Here is an 8448-nt window from a genome sequence, read left to right as displayed (position 1 = left end):
CATTTTCAAGCACAACAAATAGGAAGATTGGAGAAAAAATGTTTAGTGCAGGAGAAAATCTATTGCATGATCTTCCGGTTTACTTGTTCATGAACTTATTCACCAATAATAGCAATGCAAACATGGAAACAAGTACAAAAGGTGGGGGATCAAATGGGAAATTGAAGATGGTGTTCCACTCTCCGTCCCTGTAACAACGCAATCTTGCATTCAATTCCCCAACAAACAAAAATTCTTGTTGATGCTTCCGCATGGTTGGAGGCTTGAGGAGGGGATCTTGTACTCACCATCCTGCTCAGAGAGGAGACCCCGCCGGAGGAGGGGATCCAACCAGATGAGGGGAGCATGGCCCTCTGCGCCTCAATCCAGCCAGAAGGAGCCGCCGTTGCCGCATGGGCTGTAGGAAGGGAGGGAGCAGCAACGATGGTGGTGGTAGATGGCGGCGCAGGGGAAGATCGACCTGCCACCAGTCGCCTCCGGTCTGCAGAGAAGCGAGTCGGGTGGCTGGGTGGCCTGCCGCCGGTGCCGAGGAAGGCGAAGCCCTGGGGCGATGCAGCACCGCCGCCGGTGCTGAGCGAGGCGAAGCCATGGGGCGATGCAGCAGATGTTTGGGCGTAGGCGTGCGGGAGATCTGTTTTTTCAATGACGAACCGTTATTTCACACATAGGGACTTCACTGCGGGTTAATTCTCAAAAAGTATAGGGGCTTTTCTAAAAACTTACCGCGACGATGAACCCGGAGACTCAATCCGTGCTTTATTATTAGGGAGAGATATCATCATGATTTCGTCTGCCTAGAATCTTATTCACTTGAGAGAAGTTGCATATCTAGTTGATATCCTTTCTTTCACGTCCACCTTGTCTTTCTTATGTTATTTCTTTGGTGGCTCTGTGAAAGCTTTTGCCTTGAGTGCGTGTCTTATCTCGTTGCATCTTGATGCACTCTTGTGTGGTGAAGATTATTTTCGTCATGCTTATCTTTATGAAGCTTTTGCCATCTTAATTGGTATCCACCGTCTTGATGAGGCTTTCATCTTCTATCTTCACCACGGGTTGTCACAAGCATAGGTTCTTTATATGCTTATTAGTAAGCTTGTGAACCCATTTACTTGTTGTGTGTGGGAATGATAGGCCTTGCACTGTGTTGCCTCATTCTTTCAAGACTTTATTGATGCTAAATGCTCATCTGTACATTAGTCTTCTCAAGTGCATTGCCTTGACTCACACACATCATTTTGGTTGAGCCCATTCTTAAGTTGCCTCTTTCACTTATTGCTCAACCATGTGTTTGTTACATGTACTAGGCTTAGTTTCCTATATGCTCACTTGCACTTGTTGTAAGTTTCTATTTATTTTGGGGGAGCTATGATCCTATTTTGTGCACTTTGTATCCAAATACAAAAATTATTATGTGTGCACAAATCATGGGGAGCTTCTCTAGTTTCTTTAGAACACTCCTTTGCTCATATCATAATATCCTTTATTCATGTAGCTCGTAGGATCTTTGGTCTAGTTGGTTCAATTGACATCCGTTGATTGCTTGCTTCAATTGGTACCTTTTGATTGCTTGATTGCTTATGTCTCTCTTTGTTATGTCCTTGTGGCATATCATTCCTTTAGCAATCTTGGTCCCTCAATATAGTTGGTCTTCCTCCAAGTATTACCGTTGGATGTGTGTATTGCATTCCACTCTCTTGTTGAGAAATACACAATTTATGGAGGAACACAATTTATATTGGCCTTCTATGCTTTTCGCCCATTTTGGCAATCGATGCCAATGGGCGAGAAGTTTCAGAGAGTTTTGTGGAGAAGTCTTCAGAGTTTTCTCCTTGCTTTGGTTTTGTTCCTAAGCATTTGCATCTCATACGCATGCATTATTGGTTGTTGCATTGCTTGGTGATGCATAATTCCTTGTATAAACTCTCGTGAAAGTGATTGTCATCAATTACCAAAATGGGGGAGATTGAAAGAACATGCGGTGCCCCCATGTTTGGTTTTGGTAATTGATGACAATCTCTATGGACTAATGGTTGCCTTGCGTTATATTTGAAGGTTTTGTCCATCGGCTTTTCTTGGAGTACATGTGTTGGTTTCAAGGAGAGTTTGTGTCGACCAAGGTGCTACTCAAGGAATTATCCAAAGATTGGTCATTTGAGAGTTGAGCTTATTGCAAGCATGTCTTGAAGAAGAAGATTGTTTGATCATTCATGTTTACCTTCAAGACATCATCCAAATGAAGAGAGTTGGAAAGAATCAAGGTTTATCAAGACTAAGTCAAGAGTGAATCAAGTTGATCAACACATAAAGCATAAACGATCACAGAGGGATCAAGTGATCCCATGATATGGTAAGCATTGTCCATTACGCTTTGTGTACTAACCCATGGTCTTCATGAGAGTTCTTTGTGGGGTTAGGTTGCGGTGTGCAAATTCAAGTGAAGCATCATGAGGAGATCAAATGCTTGAAGCTTGCCGTCCATTGTGGTGACAATGGACTTGTGAGGATGTGCGGAAGAGTGGCTCACCCATAGTGGAGTATGGGGAAGCAATCAACTAGTCTTCATCGAGTCAACACAATCAAGAAAGGTGGTCCAACTTGATGGAGTCAAGATCGTCATCATCTAGCTCAAGTGGACCATGTGCAAGGCAAAGGTTTTCCCTTGATAGGTTTTCTATTTTACCGGTCTCATGATGGTAGTTGGGAGACTGGGTCATAGGATCGATTGTCGTACTATCAAGGGGGGATCTCGATGAGTAGCTTGATCGTATCATTCATAGAAAGCTCAAACCATTGCATCCTTGCATCATCTTTCTTGGTTCTTGTTTAGTTCTCTTTGTGAGTCTTAGAGCTTATGGTCATCTTGATGACAAGCTTGAGTTCATCGAAAACGGAGTTCACATGCATCTTCTATGATGTTTTCGGTGTTGGAGGTTTTACCGGTCTTTTACGAGGAAGGGTTCTCACCATTTTCTTATGGGCCTTTTCTCATTTGCTTCTTATTGATATTTCTATCAATATTGTGTTATCCCATGTCGTTAGCTTTCCAACAAACTTGGTTTCGTTGAATTCGGAGTCCGTTTGCAGAAGTTATGGCTGTTTTTGTAAAGGTTGCAGCGGTACTACCGTGGCTAGAGCGGATGTAATTTTTTACTACCGCTCCAGAGCAGTACTACCGCGGCTCCTAGCGGTAGTACCGCTCCAGAGCAGTACTACCGCGGCTCCTAAGCGGTAGTACCGCTCCGGACCAAAATCTCGTGTTTTGCTCAGCGGAAGTAGGCACGGAAGTTTTTTTTGTACCGCTCGCAAGCAGTAGTACTGCTACCATTTGCGGAAGTACCGTGAGGTCGAGCGGTAGTACCGTGAGGACGAGCGGTAGTACCGCTCCGGCGGTTCTACTGGCCTTTTGCCTCCTCGCTGTTGTTTTTCAAAGGGGTACTTCCGCCCTAGCGGTAGTACCGCTCCTTGGAGCGGTAGTACCGCTCTGTGCGGGATGTGAGCATAATGGTTGGATTTTTCCCCACCAATAAAAGAGGGTCTTCTTCCCCAATAAACCCAATCTCTTTAGCTCATTTTTGTCCCCATTGTTGACCTTCTTTGAGCTTGCTAACTCTCAATCCCTCCATGAATTCTTGCTAGTTTTTGAGGGAAAAGAGAGAGGAGATATAGATCCACATTTCCACCAATCACTTTCTCCTCTTTGTGAGGGGAACCCCTTGGATCTAGATCTTGGAGTTCTTGGTGTTCTCCTTCTTGTTCTTCCTCTCGTTTTCCTCCCTAGCATTAGTTGCTTCGGTGGGATTTGAGAGACAAGGACTTGGGCACTCCGTGTGCCCTTGCCATTGCATTTGGTGCATCGGTTTGAGTTCTCCGTGTGATACGTGGAAGTTACAAGTTGAGAAGCTTACTACTCTTGGGTGCTTGGTACCCTTGAGCTTGTTCCTCTTGGGTGCTTGGGCGCCCTAGACGGTTGGTGGTGTTTGGAGCTCAATCATTGTGGTGTAAAGCTCCGCGCAAGCGTCGGGGTCTCCAATTAGGTTGTGGAAATCGCCCCGGGCAATTTGACGGGTACCGGTGACCTCCCCCAAGGGTTGCCATTTGTACGGGTTCGGTGACTGCCCTCAAGGGTCCCTTAGTGGAATCATGACATCTTGCATTGTGCGAGGGTGTGAGGAGATTATGGTGGCCCTAGTGGCTTCTTGGGGAGCATTGTGCCTCCACACCGCTCCAAACGGAGATTAGCATCCGCAAGGGTGTGAACTTCGGGATACATCGTCATCTCCACGTGCCTCGGTTATCTCTTACCCGAGCTCTTTACTTATGCACTTTACTTTGTGATAGACATATTGTTTCTTGTCATATATCTTGCTATCACCTAGTAGTTTATCTTGCTTAGCATAAGTTGTTGGTGCACATAGGTGAGCCTAGTTGTTTTAGGTTTTGTGCTTGGCAAATTAACCGCTAGGTTTATTCCGCATTTGTTCAAGCCTAAAACATAATTATTTTAAAGCGCCTATTCACCCCCCTCCCTCTAGGCGACATCCACGATCTTTCAGACTCTAACTTGTATGATTTGAATGGAACTAACCCGGACTGACGTTGTTTTCAGCAGAATTGCCATGATGTTGTTTTATGTGCAGAAAACAAAAGTTCTCAGAATGACCTGAAACTCCACGGGATATCTTACAATAAATAATAAAAAATCCTCACCAAAGATGAAGACCAGGGGGCCACACCCTTCTCACAAGGGTGGGCCCCCCCTTAGGGCGCGCCCCCCTACCTCGTGGGCCCCCTGGAAGTCCCCCGACTCCAACTCCAACTCTATATAACTGCTTTTGGGGAGAAAAAATAGAAGAAAAGAAATCATCGTGTTTTACGATACGGAGCCGCCGCCAAGCCCTAAAACCTCTTGGGAGGTCTGATTTGGAGTCCGTTCGGGGCTCCGAAGAGGGAGATTCATCGCCGTCGTCATCATCAACCATCCTCCATCACCAATTTCATGATGCTCACCGCCGTGCGTGAGTAATTCCATCGTAGGCTTGCTGGACGGTGATGGGTTGGATGAGATTCACCATGTAATCGAGTTAGTTTTGTTAGGGTTTGATCCCAAGTATCCACTATGTTCTAAGATTGATGTTGCTATGACTTTGCTATGCTTAATGCTTGTCACTAGGGCCCGAGTGCCATGATTTCAGATCTGAACCTATTATGTTTTCATCAATATATGAGAGTTCTAGATCCTATCTTGCAAGTCTATAGTCACCTATTATGTGTTATGATCCGTTAACCCCGAAGTGACAATAATTGGGATACTTACCGGTGATGATCGTAGTTTGAGGAGTTCATGTATTCACTATGTGCTAATGCTTTGTTCTGGTTCTCTATTAAAAGGAGGCCTTAATATCCCTTAGTTTCCATTAGGACCCCGCTGCCATGGGAGGGTAGGACAAAAGATGTCATGCAAGTTCTTTTCCATAAGCACGTATGACTATATTCAGAATACATGCCTACATTACATTGACGAATTGGAGCTAGTTCTGTGTCACACTATGTTATGACTGTTGCATGATGAACCGCATCCGGCATAATTATCCATCATTGATCCAATGCCTACGAGCTTTGCATATACTGGTTTATGCTTATTTACTTTCTCGTTGCTATTGTTACAATCACTACAAAATACCAAAAACATTACTTTGCTTTCATTACTCTTTTGTTACCGTTACCATCACTATCATATTACTTTGCTACTAAACACTTTGCTGCAGATACTAAGTTTCCAGGTGTGGTTGAATTGACAACTCAGCTGCTAATACTTGAGAATATTCTTTGGCTACCCTTATGTCGAATCAATAAATTTGGGTTGAATACTCTACCCTCGAAAGTTGTTGCGATCCCCTATACTTGTGGGTTATCAGATACATATTTTGGTTGGTAAAATTCATTATATAATCTCCCGGGGGTTTTGACTCCTGTATCACGCAAAAATCTCTTTCTTTGTTTTGAGGTGTCCTGCTGCAGATAGAGCAACATGTCGTCCCAGGATACGGAAGGAGAAAGCTACGTAGCTGATTACCTCGCAGATCCTAAGGTCTATGGGGAGGTGGAGCATTGCGGTTGGACTACGGAAGAAGAAGAAGAGGACTATGAACCCAAGGGAAAGGGGGGACGAGCTCAGATGAAGATGAAGTCCCACTACCTCAACCTGGGGACATGCATGTGGAGTTCAAAAAGTCAAGCCTCCCGAATAGGGTAAAGAAACCTAAGATCGAGTTTATCCCTTTTCGCCTCTTGCAGGAAAACAAGCAGGAACTATGCAAAAAGATATTGAGCATGGAGCAGGAGATCGAGGACTTAAGGGACCAAAATTCTGTCCTCAAGCGCAAATTAAGGAAGAAGCCTACGCCATCAACAAAATCACCACCGTCTCCACCAACAAAGAAGAATTGAGTATCTGGTATGGGCACTCCCCTTGGCAACTGCCAAGCTTGGGGGAGGTGCCCCGGTATCGTATCACAATCACAACTCCTATCTTTACCGTTTTCCTTAGTTCAATCCTATTAGTAGTATTTTGATCTAGTAGAATAAAGTTTATGGCATGATCTAGTCATGAGTTTTGCTTTATTATCCTTCTATGTAATCGAGTCCTTGAGGTATATAATAAAGATTAGTGATTGAGTCAAGGGCTTGTTTATTTTTGCTATGATCTTGGGTGAATAAAAGAAAAGAGAAAAAGAATAAAAAGAAACAAAAGTTCATATTGATCTTATTGATAGTAATGACTTCACATAGAAAGAGTGTGATGATTAAAAGTTGTTGGGAGTTGGTAGACATAGCTTTAGCCATCGTTGCAATTAATAGGAAGTAATAAGGAAAGAGAGGTTTCACATATAAATATACTATTATTAACATCTTTTATGATTGGGAGCACTCATCAGAATATGACATGCTAAAGAGTTGATGTTGGACAAGGAAGACAACGTAATGGGTTATGTTTTCTTATATCTGAGATAAAGTATGTTGTCATGGATCATCCAACATGTTGAGCTTACCTTTCCCCCTCATGCTGGCCAAATTCTCAGCACCAAGTAGAGATACTACTTGTGCTTCCAAATACCCTTAAACCAGTTTTGCCATGAGAGTCCACCATATCTACCTATGGATTGAGTAAGATCCTTCAAGTAAGTTGGCATCGGTGCAAAGCAATAAAAATTGCTCTAAATATGTATGATTAGTGTGGGAGAAATAAGCTTTATACGATCTTGTGATGTGGAAGTAATAAAAGCGACGAACTGCATAATAAAGGTTCATATCACAAGGGGCAATATAAAGTGACGTTCTTTCGCATTAAGATTTTGTGCATCCAACCATAAAAGCGCATGGAAACCTCTGCTTCCCTTTGCGAAGGGCCTATCTTTTATTATTATCTTCTACCTTATGAAAGTGTCATGGTGATCTTCACCTTTCCTTTTTCATTTTATCCTTTGGCAAGCCCAGCATGTTGGAAAGAACCTGATATATATATATATATATATATATATATATATATATATATATATATATTATATATAATTGAATGTAGGGGGGCATGAGTTATTATTGTTGGCATTACCCTCGAGGTAAAAGGTTGTGGGGCGAAACTATAAGCCCCTATCTTTCTCTGTGTCTGATTAAAACTCCGTAACCACAAGTATTGCGCGAGTGTTAGCAATTATGAAGGAATAGATGATAGTTGAGTATGTGGACTTGCTTTTTAGCTCTGACATAGACTCTTTCTGATGTTATGATAAATTGCAATTGCTTCAATGATTGAGGTTATAGTTTGTTGGTTCTCAATAAGGTTTCTGATTCATACTTTTGCATTGTGAATAGATCATCACTTGAACATAAGTAATCATATCACAATATCTATGTATGTTGTTGTTATGAGAATAATCATGATGCCCTTATGTCCGTATTTTATTTTTATCGAAGCCTCTACCTCTAAACATGGGGACATATTTATTGTTATCGGCTTTCGCTTGAGGACAAGCGAGGTCTAAGCTTGGGGGAGTTAATACGTCCATTTTGCATCACGCTTTTATATCGATATTTATTGCATTATGGGCTGTTATTTCACATTATGTCACAATACTTATGGCTATGCTCTCTTATTTTACAAGGTTTACATAAGGAGGGAGAATGCCGGCAGCTAGAATTCTGGGATGGAAAAGGAGCGAATATTAGAGACCTATTCTGCACAACTCCAAAAGTCCTGAAACTCCACAGAATACCTTATAATAAATAATGAAAAATCCTCGCCAAAGATGAAGACCAGGGGGCCCACACCCTTCCCACGAGGGTGGGGGGCGCCCCCCCCCCCAGGGCGCGCCCCCCTACCTCGTGGGCCCCCTAGTGGCTCTCCGATGACCATCTTCTTCTATATGAAGTCTTTCGTCGGGAAAAAAATAG

The sequence above is a fragment of the Triticum aestivum genome, chromosome 4A, assembly GCF_018294505.1.
Source record: "Triticum aestivum cultivar Chinese Spring chromosome 4A, IWGSC CS RefSeq v2.1, whole genome shotgun sequence".
In the NCBI taxonomy this organism is placed as follows: Eukaryota; Viridiplantae; Streptophyta; class Magnoliopsida; order Poales; family Poaceae; genus Triticum; species Triticum aestivum.
This window is presented reverse-complemented; position numbering follows the sequence as displayed.